The following is a 16,174-nucleotide window of genomic DNA, read 5'->3' as shown; positions in this document are numbered from 1 at the left end:
AATAAATAAATAAATCATAAATAAATAAATGAATGAACGAATGAATGAATGAATGCTTTATGACAACAATAACAAAAATATTAAACATTATTAATATTATTACTTTAAATATAAAATAGTACAAAAATAAAATTTCTTCCTTCTAATAAAATAGTTAATATAAATAGTATAAATGTTGTGTTCTCCATGACAACAAGCCAGAGGATTTTTTTTTTTTTTTGAGAAAAAGAACTTTCGAGAAGATTCTTGCTTGTTTCTTCGATGCTCCACACCTCTAAACATAACCATAAAAAATATAAAGTGTCTTTCCTTAATGCATTTAAAAAAAATGCAGTTGGACAAATTGCTGCAGTTGCTGCGATTCCAACGTAAGAGTTTAAGCAACGTTATGTACAGCACATATACAGCAGATATCCTTCATTTTCTGTGACTTCCAGCAACTTGAGTGACAGAGTTGGTTGTCACGTTGAATGCTCTTTGCTCCACCCACTGATAAATGTTGTTACTATGGCAACTGGAAACTGGCAACTTAACGTGCTGAGGAAAAAAATTGTGGATGCTGTGACTTTTATGCTCGTAATGTCCTTGTTACGACCCCAAATGATGTTTAGGGGTGTGGTTGGGATGTAACAATATGAAATGATTATAAAGTTAGATTTCTGGTGTGTATGTAGCAATCAACGACACAAACAACAAATAGTGGGCAAAACCTGTCTCTATTATCATACAAATGGTGGTGACAAAGGTGATAATATTTACTATATCTACAGAAACAAGATAACAAAAGACACAAAGGGAAAACGAGACATGAGCGGTGCCAAAACAAAGAAATAAACAAAACAAAACTGTGCTAGCTTGAACATAACCCCCTAACCTGAACTACAAAGAAAAGTAACAAAACAAATCTTCAGCATCGATGACGCCCTAACTAACCTATTGTTATGAGAGCCATGAGGGCTCCCTCTGCTGGCCTGCAGAGGATTTGCTGCACGTTATCATCAGGACTCTAATTCCCACTATCCATTGCACCACCAACTCAGCACACTTGTTTCCTGTTTGTAATCACCTGGTCTATTTAAGCTCACTCAGAACTCTCTTATGACGTGAAGTATTGTTAGCCCTGTTTGCATACTGAGCGTATTACTCTGTTCTGTCTATTGCCTTGTTTTTGACCCTGCCTGTTTTTTGTGTTTGTGATTGTTTGCTACCTGCCCTGACCTACACCTGGATTATTGACTACTGCTTTTGGATTTCCTTAGTTGTTGCTGTTTGCCTGGTGTTTTGACCCTTGCCTGTTTTTGGATATTGCTAATAAACCAGCATTTGGATCTAACCGGTTTCACGTGTATGACAGAATACTTCGCCCGACAAGATCCAGCGGTTTGTTTCATCACTGCATCAGCCATAAACAACCAAATCCGGCATTCCCAGTAAGTCTTCCGACACCTTTTTCGACCACCCATCTAGGATTCAGCAGTGATATTTCCCCGTTCCGATTGGTGTGTTCCCGTGCCCCGACATGTACCGATACAGCGGCATACAAGTCCAAGTGTTGCCCCCCTCCACTGAGGAAGAATGGTGGGATAGGTTGAATGACTTGATGTCCCTCCGCCAACAAGGAAGAGCGGTGAGTTGTTTTGCCCAATTATTCTGGACATGTGCGGCTGGTTTGAACGTCAGTGATGTGGAATTTAAGGTTGTACTTAAATGACTGTTTGGATGAACCTTTGTCTCAAGCAGAAATGCAAAGTTTACAAATTTTGCACTTTTGGGGGTTTGTCAGTAATTTAGAAAGCCGAACCCGATGGAAAACCCGTTGACAACATGGCCGTCCCTATGCCAGTCTCTGCTGGTAAAACAGCCGCTGCCATGCCTGCCTCGACCCCTAAAATGGCTACCATCTTACCTGCACCTGTTTTCAACAGGGCTACTACGGTATCTGCACCAGCTGTTAAAAGAGCCACTGTCCTGACAACACCTGTCCCTCAGAGGGCTGTCAGCATCCCAGCACCTGTCATCAAGATTGCTGCCATTCCTGCATCCCAACCACTTCCCAAAATGGCTAACACATTTGAGCCAATTCACAAAATGGCTGCCTCACCGATCTCTCCTGCAAAGCAACAACTACTAGTGTCTAGTCTATTGGACCCCCTGATAACGTCTGTACGGGTGTCTAAGAGTCGAAAACCAGTTTTGTCAAGTTCAATGATCCCCAGGGCTACAGAGGTATGTTCTCTCAATCCCATGCCTCCTGTATTGGCTATGGCACCGCAGTATGCTTTCTGCCCTTCTGTTTCACCAGGCAGTTCCCAAATCCATGACTTGGAATCATCTGACTCTCCCGAGCCACCTGAACCATCTGACTCTTCCGGGCCATCTGAATCATTTGAACTAACTGAATCATCTGAACCACCTGACTCACCTGAATCATCCGAATCATCCAAATCTACTGAATCTGCTGCTGAGTCATCTGAACCAATGGAATCATCGGAATCATCTGATTCAACCAGACCCACTGACCCAACCGAAGCACCTGAACCTGCTGAAGCACCTGAACCTGCTGAAGCACCTGAACCTGCTGGAGCACCTGAGGCCCCTGAACCTGCTGAGGCACCTGAACCTGCTGGAGCAAATGAAGCACCTGAATCTGCTGAAGCACCTAAATCTGCTGGAGCAAATGAATCTGCTGGAGCAGCTGAAGCACCTGAACCTGCTGGAGCTAATGAATCACCTGAATCATCTGTAGCAACTGGAGCACCTGAATCAACCATATCATCTATGTCCGCATCGTCTTTTGAGTCATGCAGGGTCCACCTTTTGTTCTTCTGCTTCACAGGAAATCCCACAATCTCATGAACCTGAGTCTCCCGAACACTCAGTCACGGCTGGACGGTTCGAACCTGGGTCACTAACCATGCACGACTTCCAAGGTCTCAATGTCTCGTCAAAAACAGTCAACCCTGAACTATTTGCTTCGTCTAAGGTGGCTAACTACAAACTATCTGTCCTGTCTAAGATGGCCAACTATGAACTCTCTGCCTGGCCCAAGATGGTCGTTTCTGGGTTCCCTGAGCTCTCTGCCTGGCCTGAACCAACCAATTTGCCTGTGTTATCTGTCCTGTGTTTTGTTTCACTGGCTTTGCCAGCCCCTCTGCCTCCTGTCCCTGTTTACAGGCTCAGAACACCTCCAGAACCGCCTTGAATTGCGATGCTGACCAGTTTACTGAGTTACTCTGTGGCACCACCCTGGTCTCCAGTCCTGCTATGGTCTCTGGCTCTGCCTGCGGCACAACCCTGGTCTCCAGTCCTGCTCTGGTCTCTGGCTCTGCCTGCGGCACCACCCTGGTCTCCAGTCCTGCTCTGGTCTCTGGCTCTGCCTGCGGCACCACCCTGGTCTCCAGTCCTGCTCTGGTCTCTGGTGCCGCATGCTGTACCGCCCTGGCCTTCAGCTCCGCCGGCTCCGCCCTGGCCTTCAGCTCCGCCGCCTCCGCCCTGGCCTTCAGCTCTGTTGGCTCTGCCCTGGCCTTCAGTTCCGTCGGCTCCACCCTGCCCTTTACCGCCACATGGACCTGGACCGCCTTCCCGCCCCCTGTTCCGCCTCCACTCCACCACCCTCTGGATCTACGTTGGAGTGTCTGGAATCCACTCCTGGGGGGGGCTCTGTTATGAGAGCCATGAGGGCTCCCTCTGCTGGCCTGGAGAGGATTTGCTGCACGTTATCAGGACTCTAATTCCCACTATCCATTGCACCACCAACTCAGCACACCTGTTTCCTGTTTGTAATCACCTGGTCTATTTAAGCTCACTCAGAACTCTCTTACGACGCGAAGTATTGTTAGCCCTGTCTGCATACTTAGCGTATTACTCTGTTCCGTCTATTGCCTTGTTTTTGACCCTGATTGTTTTTCGTGTTTGTGATTGTTTGCTACCTGCCCTGACCTACGCCTGGATTATTGACTACTGCTTTTGGATTTCCTTAGTTGTTGCTGTTTGCCTGGTGTTTTGACCCTTGCCTGTTTTTTGGATAATAAACCAGCATTTGGATCTAACCGGTTTCACATGTATGACACCTATACTTCCTATCCAAACAAAAGATACAGAGGGTGGCACGCGCTCCTACCCTAGTGTGTCTAATACAGGGGATGTGGTAGCTCAGTGGTTAAGGTGTTGGGCTACTGATCGGAAGGTCATGGGTTCGAACCCCAGGTCCACCAAGCTGCCACTGCTGGGCCCCTGAGCAAGGGGCCTTAACCCTCAGTTGCTCAGTTGTAAGTCACTCTGGATAAGAGTGTCTGCTAAATGCCATAAATGTAAAATGTAAATGTAATACAGAAAAGCTTACCTACGTGTTGCACAGTGTATGTCACGTGACGTACTCACCTGTCCAGTTTTCCCCAAAATAAACAAAGTCAAATCCACGAAGCGAAGAAACACAAGCATCTAGATGCCGAACGAGTGACCCCCAAGTCACGTACACAGAGTGACCCCCAAGTCACGTACACAGAGTGACCCCCAAGTCACGTACACAGAGTGACCCCCAAGTCACGTACACAGAGTGACCCCCAAGTCACGTACACAGAGTGACCCCCAAGTCACGTACACAGAGTGACCCCCAAGTCACGTACACAGAGTGACCCCCAAGTCACGTACACAAAATAACTAACAAATTGGGATACATGAACAGTCTGACATACTAAAACCGAATGAACAACAATAGAGCCCTCTAACAAATTAGCACACATCTTCTTTCTCCTTCTGTTTCTGTCTCTGTTTCTGATTCTAATCCTGATTCTGATTCTGGTTGATTGGTGGATCGACGGGTGATGTCACACAGGATAATGAAGATTGATGATGAAGGAGATGTCCAATGGTAGGATCTGAAAAGATAGATAGTGGAGCAAAGAGAGAGAGAGGGAGAACAAGAACAAGCTAAACAGCGAACCCACAAACATAGTTCGTAACACCCCTCCCCTTAAGACCAAACAACTGTTTGGTTTACAGTAACAAATGTGATTAGATATTAACGCTACACTCTGGAGAGTGCATCGGCTACAATATTCTCTGCAGAGGAAAACTCACTTTTGTGAATTAACACAAATTCATCCGACACTGCGGCTTGAGAGAGGGAGTTTTCCTTCTGTTTGTTCAGGTAAACCACTACTCGCTCCGGGAGACAATTTTTAAATTCCTGCAGCAAAATTAATTCCCACACTGAATTAAAATCAGTAACCTTGCTAGCAACACACCATTTGTCAAAGAGAATGCCCTTCTCTCTAGCAAACTCAACGAAAGTCTGATTAGACATTTTCTTATGATTTCTAAATCTTTGTCTGTATGCTTCAGGCACCAACTCATAGGTACGTAGAATAGCAGCTTTCAGTGTGACATATTTTAAGCTGTCTTCTAAGGACAGAGTAGAGCAGATTTCCTGAGCTTTACCCATCAGACGACACTGTGCCAAGAGAGACCAAACATCTTTTGGCCAACGGAAGGAAAACGCAATGCGCTCAAACGCATTAAAATAAGAGTCCACCTCCGTCTCCCTAAAGTGAGGTACTAAAGCAATATGCTTGCTCACATCAAAAGGTACCTGAGGATGATCCGATCACCGGGGAAACATTTGGATCTGGTGCCGGAGTCTGTTGTGCAACTGAGGTGGTGGCAATCTTCATCGCTTCCAGCTCGAGCTGTCGCAACTTTATTTGTTTCTCGACCTCTAGCTCCATCCTGCGTATTTCTAATCGCATCTCAAACACAGCCTGCCGCACTTGGGCTTCTAATTGTAACGGGGGTAGATGGGACTTCAGTCACGCACCTTCTCTAGACCCAGTTGAGATGGGAGAGGACGGTTCAGAGAGTGGTAAGCTGGGCTTGGCGTCAGACTCCTCCTCGGCCTTAGCTATAGCGCGTTCCTCGCTATCAGTCTCCTCATCAACAGCGTCCCCAGTTAGGAACAAAACATTTAACTCAGTCAACCCTTGTAATACTACATGCTTAATTTCTTCTTTACAAGCTTGTCTGGCAATAGAGATTTTATAATGTGCCGCAATTGCAAATAAGTCATCCTTCCTGCACTTATTTAGCTGTTCTATGGTGGGATGTTTAATAAATGACTGTAAATCAAACAAAGCCATGTTTCGATTATTAATTCCCACACAGCACACACCAAAAAAAATTTAACATGGGAAAAACTATCCCGGACGAGCCCCCATTTGTTACGACCCCAAATGATGTTTAGGGGTACGGTTGGGATGTAACAATATGAAATGATTATAAAGTTAGCTTTCTGGTGTGTATGTAGCAATCAACTACACGAACAACAAATAGTGGGCAAATCCTGTCTCTATTATCATACAAATGGTGGTGACAAAGGTGATAATATTTACTATATCTACAGAAACAAGATAACAAAAGACACAAAGGGAAAACAAGACATGAGCGGTGCCAAAACAAAGAAAAAAACAAAACAAAACTGCGCTAGCTTGAACATAACCCCCTAACCTGAACTACAAAGAAAAGTAATAAAACAAATCTTCAGCGTCGATGACGCCCTAACTAATCTATACTTCCTATCCAAACAAAAGATACAGAGGGTGGCACGTGGCACGCGCTCCTACCCTAGTGTGTCTAATACAGAAAAGCTTACCTACGTGTTGCACAATGTATGTCACGTGACGTACTCACCTGCCCAGTTTTCCCCAAAATAAACAAAGTCATATCCACGAAGCGAAGAAACACAAGCATCCAGATGCCGAACGAGTGACTAACAAGTCACATACACAAAGTGACCCTCAAGTCACATACACAAAGTGACCCGCAAGTCACGTACACAAAGTGACCCTCAAGTCACATACACAAAGTGACCCTCAAGTCACATACACAAAATAACTAACAAATTGGGATACATGAACAGTCTGACATACTAAAACCGAATGAACAACAATAGAGCCCTCTAACAAATTAGCACACATCTTCTTTCTCCTTCTGTTTCTGTCTCTGTTTCTGATTCTAATCCTGATTCTGATTCTGGTTGATTGGTGGATCGACGGGTGATGTCACACAGGATAATGAAGATTGACAGGAGATGTCCAATGGTAGGATCTGAAAAGATAGATAGTGGAGCAAAGAGAGAGAGAGGGAGAACAAGAACAAGCAAAACAGCGAACCCACAAACATAGTTCGTAACAGTCCATCTGTATGTTATTATAATAATCTTTCTAGATTAGCTTCGTACATAAGTATCATTTTGTACAGCGATGTCATCGATGTGCTCTTATGCTATAAACATAACATCTCTTCTGGTTAAAAAATAAGGTCAAAATGCCTTTTGTCCCAGGTGATACACTGACATCTACGTAAATAGAGTTATAACAGTTCATTATATTAATATGTATTCAATTCAATTGAAATTTTCAATTAAAATTTATTTACATAGCACTTTTAACAAGGGCCATTGTTTCAGGGCAACTTATTTTCTTAGAACATAAATATAATAGCAAAAGTTTAATATTATACAAAGTTTAACATAATACAAAAGTTAGATTAGATTAGATTTATATTTAAATGTGTTTGTATTCATCTCTAATGAACAAGTCTGAGGTGACTGCGGTGAGGAAAAACTCCCTTAGATGGAAGATGAAGAAACCTCGAGAGGAACCAGACTCAAAAGTGAACCTCATCCTCATTTGGGTGACACTAGAGGGTGTGATTATAAACTATTATAAACACCAGAGAGTTTTGTTATGAATAATGTCCTTTCTACAGTCAGATACAGTCTGACAATTGTGTATGGATGAGGAGGTTGTTGCCCTCAGGGACCACATGGAGTTGGCATCTTCTCACTGAAGGTCTGAAATCGTCATGATAAGGAACAGGACTGGAGCTGGAACATCAAAGCAAGTGGAGAGGAATTAGCGTAGCTGCTGTTCATGATATTAACCAGAACTTAATAACCAGATATTAACCAGAACAGAATAATGTGCATTTGATCAGATCTACTGCAGCACACGGTTATGGGATGTATTATATGTATGTTTGGTTAAATAATAATAATAATAATAATAATAATAATAATAATAATAATAATAATAACAATAATAAATAAAGAAATAAATTTAATATATATATGTATATATATATATATATATATATATATATATATATATATATATATATATAGTGCCTTGCAAAAGTATTCATACCCACTGAACTTTTTCACATTTCGACACGTTACAACCACAAACGTTTTTTATGTGATAGACCAACACAAAGTGGTACATAATTGTGAAGTGGAAGGAAAATGATAAATGGTGTACAAATGTTTTTTTTTTACAAATCAACTCCCACCTCTGGCAGAGCTTCAACCAGATCCCGAGGGAAGTTGGAGACATTGAGTCCGAGTGGACCATGTTGTCCACCTCTATTGTCGACGCGGCCGCGCGGAGCTGTGGCCGTAAGGTCTCTGGTGCCTGTCGTGGCGGCAATCCCCGAACCCGGTGGTGGACCCCGGAAGTAAGGGATGCCGTCAAGCTGAAGAAGGAGTCCTATCGAGCCTGGTCGGCTCGGGGGACTCCGGAGGGCCAAGCGAGCTTCAGCCCGGGTGGTTGCAGAGGCAAAAACTCAGGTCTGGGAGGAGTTCGGTGAGGCCAGGGAGAAGGACTATCGGTTGGCCTTGAAGAAATTCTGGCAAACTGTCCGGCACCTCAGGAGGGGGAAGCAGTGCACTGCTCACACTGTTTACAGTGGGAGTGGGAATCTGCTGACTTTGACTGGGGACATTCTTGGACGGTGGAAGGAGTACTTGAGGATCTCCTCAACCCCACCGACATGTCTTCCACTGAGGAAGCAGAGGCAGAGGGCTCAGTTGGGGACTCGTCGATCCCCCAAGCTGAGGTCACTGAGGTGGTTGAGAAGCTCCTCAGTGGCAAGGCACCGGGGGTGGATGAGATCCGCCCTGAGTACCTCAAGTCTCTGGATGTTGTGGGGCTGTCTTGGTTGACATGCCTCTGCAACATCGTGTGGTGGCTGGGCACAGTGCCTCTGGACTGGCAGACTGGGGTGGTGGTCCCTCTGTTTAAGAAGGGGGACCGGAGGGTGTGTTCCAACTACAGGGGGATCACACTCCTCAGCCTCCCCGGAAAAGTCTATTCCAGGGTACTGGAGAGGAGAATTCGGCCGATAGTCGAACCTCGTGGTGATCTGTGGGAGGTGCTCTGGGAGTATGGGGTCCGGGGCCCTCTGCTAAGGGCTGTCCGGTCCCTATATGACCGGAGCAGGAGTTTGGTTTGCATTGCCGGCAGTAAGCCAGACTTGTTCCCGGTGCATGTTGGACTCCGGCAGGGCTGCCCTTTGTCACCGGTCCTGTTCATTATTTATATGGACAGGATTTCTAGGCGCAGTCGGGGGCCGGAGGGAGTCCAGTTTGGGGACCACGGGATTTCGTCTCTCTGCTTTTTGCAGATGATGTTGTCCTGTTGGCTTCTTCAAATCAGGACCTTCAGCGTGCACTGGGACGGTTTGCAGCCGAGTATGAAGCGGCGGGGATGAGAATCAGCACCTCCAAGTCCGAGGCCATGGTTCTCAGCCGGAAAAGGGTGGCTTGCCCCCTTCAGGTTGGTGGAAAGCTCCTGCCTCAAGTGGAGGAGTTTAAGTATCTTGGGGTCTTGTTCACGAGTGAGGGAAGGATGGAGCGGGAGATCAACAGGCGGATCGGTGTATCTTCTGCAGTGATGTGGTCGATATACCGGTCTGTTGTGGTAAAGAAAGAGCTGAGCCGCAAGGCGAAGCTCTCTATTTACCAGTCGATCTACGTTCCTACCCTCACCTATGGTCATGAGCTTTGGGTCATGACCGAAAGGACAAGATCCCGGATACAGGCGGCCGAAATGAGTTTCCTCTGCAGGGTAGCTGGGCGCTCCCTTAGAGATAGGGTGAGGAGCTCGGTCACTCGGGAGGAGCTCAGAGTAGAGCCGCTGCTCCTCCACATCGAGAGGAGTCAGCTGAGGTGGCTCGGGCATCTGTTCCGGATGCCTCCTGGACGCCTCCCTGGGGAGGTGTTCCAGGCATGTCCAACCGGGAGGAGGCCCCGGGGAAGACCTAGGACACGCTGGAGGGACTATGTCTCTCGGCTGGCCTGGGAACGCCTCGGTATTCCCCCGGAGGAGCTGGAGGAAGTGTCTGGGGAGAGGGAAGTCTGGGTGTCCCTGCTCAGACTGCTGCCCCCGCGACCCAGCCCCGGATAAGCGGTAGAAGATGGATGGATGGATGGATTGATATCTGAAAAGTGTGGTGTGCATTTGTATTCAGCCCCACTGAGTCAATACTTTGTAGAACCACCTTTCGCTGAAATTACACCTGCAAGTCTTTTGGGGTTTGTCTCGACCAGCTTTGCACATCTAGAGAGTGAAATTTTAGCTCAAGCTCAGTCAGATTGGATGGTGAGCGTCTGCGAACAGCGATTTTCAAGTCTCGCCACAGATTCTCAATTGGATTTAGGTCTGGACTTTGACTGGGCTGCTCTAACACATGAATAAGCTTTGATTTAAACCACTCCATTGTAGCTCTGGCTGAATGTTTAGGGTCATTGTCTTGCTGGAAGGTGAAGCTCTGCCCCAGTCTCAAGTCTTTTGGAGACTCTAGCAGGTTTTCATCTAAGATTGCCATGTATTTGGCATCAACTCTGACCAGCTTATCTATCCCAGCTGAAGAAAAGCATCCCCACAACATGATGCTTCCACCACCATGTTTCACGGTGGGGATGGTGTGTTCAGGGTAATGTGCAGTGTTAGGTTTCCACCACACATTCATTCATTCATTTTCTAACGCTTACCTGAACTACCTCGGGTCACGGGGAGCCTGTGCCTATCTCAGGCATCATCGGGCATCAAGGCAGGATACACCCTGGACGGAGTGCCAACCCATTGCAGGGCACACACACTCTCATTCACTCACGCAATCACACACTACGGACAATTTTCCAGAGATGCCAATCAACCTACCATGCATGTCTTTGGACCAGGGGAGGAAACCGGAGTACCCGGAGGAAACCCCCGAGGCACGGGGATAACATGCAAACTCCACACACACAAGGCGGCGGTGGGAATCGAACTCCCAACCCTGGAGGTGTGAGGCGTACGTGCTAACCACTAAGCCTTCGTGCCCCCTCCACCACACATAACGTTTTGAATTTTGGTCAAAAAGTTTAATTTTGGCCTCATCTGACCAGAGCACCTTCTTCCACATGCTTCCATATGGCTTGTTGCAAACTACAAATGGGATTTCTTTCAACAGTGGCTTTCTTCTTGCCACTCTTCCATAAAGACCAGATTTGTGGAGTGCATGACTCTGTGGCCACCTGAGCTGGGGATCTCTGCAGCTCCTCCAGAGTTACCATGGGCCTCTTGGCTGCTTCTGATTAATGCTCTCCTTGCACGACCTGTCAGTTTAGGTGGATGGCTATATCTTGGTAGGCTTGCAGTTGTGCCATACTCTTTCAATTTCAGGACGATGGATTGTACAGTGCTCCGTGAGATGTTCAAGGCTTGGGATATTAATTTATAACCATAACCCTGCTTTAAACTTCTCCACAACTTTATCCTTGACCTGTCTGGTGTGTTCTTTGGTCTTCATGATGCTGTTTGTTCACCAATGTTCTCTAACACACTTCTGAGGGCTTCACAAAACAGCTGTATTGATACTAAGATTGAATTACACACAGGTGCACTCTTTTTACTAATTAGGTGACTTCTGAAGGCAGTTGGTTTCACTGGATTTTAGTTAGGGGTATCAGAGTAAAGGGGGCTGAATACAAATGCACACCACACTTTTCAGATATGTATTTGGACACAATTTATTCTTTGGACACCATTTATAATTTTCATCCCACTTTACAATTATGTGCCACTTTCTTTCTTTCTATTTCATAAAATCCCAATAAAATATAAAAATTAAAATTAAAATTTTTCTTTGTGATTGTAACATGTCAAAATGTGGAAAAGTTCAGTGGGTATGAATACTTTTGCAAGGCACTGTATATGTATAATATATGCTATAGTGATTCAAATTCATACACTTTATACATGAATAAAGTATTAAAAACATCATTGCAATGTATACGTTAAGATCAATTACTCAGACAAACCTCTTCACATCAGTCTACCTCAATCCACGTCTCAAACCTCAGCATGTTTTGGTGATACTCTAGAGATCCACGATCGCCATGGCGCCATCTGGTGGCTACAATATAATAACAATGAAATATCGCCTGTTATCCACCAGAGGGCGCAGGTAAATCTTCTGTATTAAGATGAATGCAATAATATACAAGATTAACAGGTGATCACTTAATCTATGATGTAAAAATGTCTGCAATATGAATCGAAAACAAAAGAATCGCTCATGCTCTTCTCCCTTCGTAGGGCAATGCATATATTTTTACAATGTTAATTTATTAATATCATCAGTAGCTTTTATACTTCTTAGTATTAAGCTACGGTTAACGTGTTTACGTGTCGATGTCGCCCTCTGGTGGAAAACAGGTAATATTACATTGATTAGCCACTAGATGGTGGTATTTGCTCATATTTAAGCCTCTGTATGATAATGTATTAATAAAACAGGTGGGAAGAAACAGTGACCCCAAAAATATGTAAAAATACCTCAGTGATGTTTAGGACCAAGCTAGGGAAGAGTAAATACTGATGGAACATGAACTGTCCAAATAAATACCGTATACAGTTATTCTGATTTAGTATCAATTACAAATTCTGAAAGGAAGGTGGGTCTTCATGCAGGGATTCCCAAAGTTTTAGGTTTCCATGTCAATCTGTAAAATGTTTCTGCTGATAAAGTGAGTGCAGCTTCTGTGGGATGTAGCTAGCTGCTTCATCAAAGCTAGATAGTTAGTTAAAATGCTAAATAGCAAAAAAAAAAAAAAACATAGCTAGCAACGTTATCAAAAAAGTTCAGATGTAGCTTAACTATTTTACAACCTGAGTAGCTTCTGTGGTGTAGATAGCTTGCTAAAGTGCTAAAGTTAGCAAAATGTAGCTAGCAACATTATCAATAAAGTTCGGTTGTAGCTTGGTTATTTGACATCCTGAGTAGCTTGTGTAGTGTAGCTAGCTAGTAAGCCAAATGTATAATGTAAGTTAACTAAATGTGTAGATAGCAGACACTTAGCATGTAGCTCATCTGTAGATTAGCTATTTATAAATCCTGAGTAGATTTGTAGATTGACATTTGACATTTGCAGCACTGGTGTTTATAGTATTTCAGTAGTTTCATTGCATCTTTTTAGGGGGGGGTAGAAACGTTTAAACATAGAATCTGTATTGTATAGGCGTGTACGTCTGTTAAGCTGTGATGTGATAAACTAGATGTCCAGGTGTCAAGATGTCTTACTATAAACATCATGATGATAAAATCAAGGTCAGGAACAGATGAAGGTGTGGGTATATATCGTCGCTGTCGGGCGGAATCCTCGTATCTCCAAAACCGTTATTTTTCAGGAAATGAAAAAAACGCCGTACCTTATCTGCAGTGCACAGGGTTTAGTCCGCGTTGCAGTGGATTGTCTTGCGCTAAATTCCTGTCCTCAGACGAGCACCAGAACTAGCGGGGGTCAAGATTTTTTTTTCTTTGAGCCCAGTGTTTTGAAGACATTTACCTCAGAAGACGTGTTGAATCGTTGCGACTCTTATTAAGGAGAAATATGCCGTGACGCTCTCCCGTGGAGTGAGGAAGAGGTGGACAGTTGAAGTGTCCAATAGAGTTATGAGATTTGCGCTCAAGCTATTTTCAAGACTTTAGATTGGTTAATAACTTGTAAAAATAACAGACCCATGTGGGGACTGACCAATAGCATCGATATGTGAAAAAATATGAAATTGAACAAATTTGGACATACGAGGTTTCCGCCTGACAGCGACGATATGTATACGTATATATTGTGTGTAACAATTTTCTGCTGTGAACATGTTTTTCTTTTTTTTTTTTTTTTTACAAAATTTTCAGATTTTTTCTGATAAAAATATTACTTTTTGTAACTATAACAAGGAAAAAAGGCGGCCGATGGTGTCGACATGATCTCCACGGCCTCTGGAGAGCTGCCAGATATTTCCTGTCAGAGCCTTAGAGGAAATAACCTTTTCAAATTACATAAATACAGACGATTATTTTGTTTGTTCTTCCGTTGAAGCAGAACCAGTCGTCTTGCTAAGGTTAACAATGTTTGAAAAGGAACTTGGTGGGATACTGGTAGACATGATGGTAGATGATTGAAAGATTTGGAGTCACAATTTTCAATTTCACTGTAAATCTAGATAGGTAGCTCTGAACGGCATAGGTAGCTCTGAATGGAGCAAACCACAGGCTGTGGTGGCAGCAAGAAAAATCTTCCTGAGGGAGCTTTGTGAGGATGTTGAAAAGGTGATAACAGTGAGCATCAGGCTCTAAATGATTATAGTTGAAGAATGTTTTAAACAGCTCCTTTTTCTAAATGACCTCCGTTTGCCAAATGAAAAAAAAAATTGGTCATCTGGTAAAATGCCAAATGACCTCCAGCAGATGTTTTATAGAGCAAACTCAAACTGTAAAATAAACTTTGATTCCTCAGCACAGATTTAAATGTAATTCCTCGACAGATTTGCTTCATGGGCCGTAAACCTTTCTGAAGTGCGTCAAATGACCTAACACACACACTTAGTCAAACTAAAGTGCTTTTGATTCTATTACTTGGATTATCGTATAATCCGTGGTCTGTCTGGTAAATCAGACAATCCAGCACTGTGTGTGTAAATTTCTGATCAAATGAGGAAAGTTCTCACACACGGACACAAAGCCACATTTTGTTTCTGGATAGTTCTACTGTTACTGTGAAATCAGGTCACACACAGAGGGAGTAGTGTGTGTGTGTGAGAGAGAGAGAGAGCGAGAGAATGAATAAGAGACATTTAAATGGATGTGGTTTTGGAGCACAGGTAAACCGAAGAAGCTGACAAGAAGGTAAAGCCAACAAAAGTTGGCTTTATTCTGCTTAACGGCATGTCAGTATAATTCACTTCTCCCTCTCAGTTTACTCAGGTAATTCTGATGAAATAATAATAATAATAATAATAATAATAATATATTTACTGTTGAAAGCAGTTGGTCACTTTGCCAGATTAAATTATTTGATCAGCGTAATACTGTTCAGCTATTACAATTTATGTGCAACGATTTACATCAACTTGGAGAAATTGACACTGTTTTCATTTTCAGGATTTAATCTAAACTGCCAAAAAAAAAAAATCCAAAAAACAAACAAAGTGCCTGTACATGTGAGAAGCAGCATTATGTTAATGTGAGTTAATAAGATCCTGGTGTGTCCTCCACTGGAAGAAAAAGCCTTTGTCTTCTAAACATTACAGCACAGTGAACAGCACAGTGAACATTAGGGATGAGCGAGTACAGCATTATCTGTATCTGTATCTGTATCTGTATCTGTTAACCATATGAATTATCTGTATCTGTATCTGTACTCGGAGGGGGTGGGTCCTAACCCAGAAGTAGGCAGGGTTTGTCTTGAAATGGGCGGGGCTTTAACCGGTATGTTATTTTAAGCATGCAATTGATATGGGTTGATCAGAAATTGTTATATTTATTGCTGATTAGAAAAATATTTACAGGACAGCATCAGGATTGAGCTTCAGATCAATGGTTTTGATCACGATAGCAAACGAACTATATTACAGAACAAGTTTTGCAACAATGAAAACAAAACAATGCAGTGCAATTATGAAGTAAAATGTAATGAACAACATAACTTTCTTTTTTAACTTTAAATTTTTTTATGATCAGTGTGATTTTTTTTATTTTTTTGGTTCTTTTTAATTTTTTTATTTCCACACCAGGTGTGTGTGTGTGTGTAGCTTAATAATTAATTTGTAACATTTATAACACTAGCTTACTACCTTTATGTTTTTATGAAATACAGCAAAAACGTGTCAGACACTCAGTGTCTGGTTACTGGTTAGAGACACAGCTAAAGGTTTAAAAAAGAAAAAAAATCTCCGACAGGCAGAGACGCAATGCGAGTCGCATTCTACCAAGCAAGCACCACGTCTGAACGAACCCACGTTTACCAGAACTCTACTGGTTAGTAAGTACGTATTATTAACGTTACAACCCGAAGTAA

The sequence above is a fragment of the Tachysurus vachellii genome, chromosome 15, assembly GCF_030014155.1.
Source record: "Tachysurus vachellii isolate PV-2020 chromosome 15, HZAU_Pvac_v1, whole genome shotgun sequence".
Lineage (NCBI taxonomy): Eukaryota > Metazoa > Chordata > Actinopteri > Siluriformes > Bagridae > Tachysurus > Tachysurus vachellii.
This window is presented reverse-complemented; position numbering follows the sequence as displayed.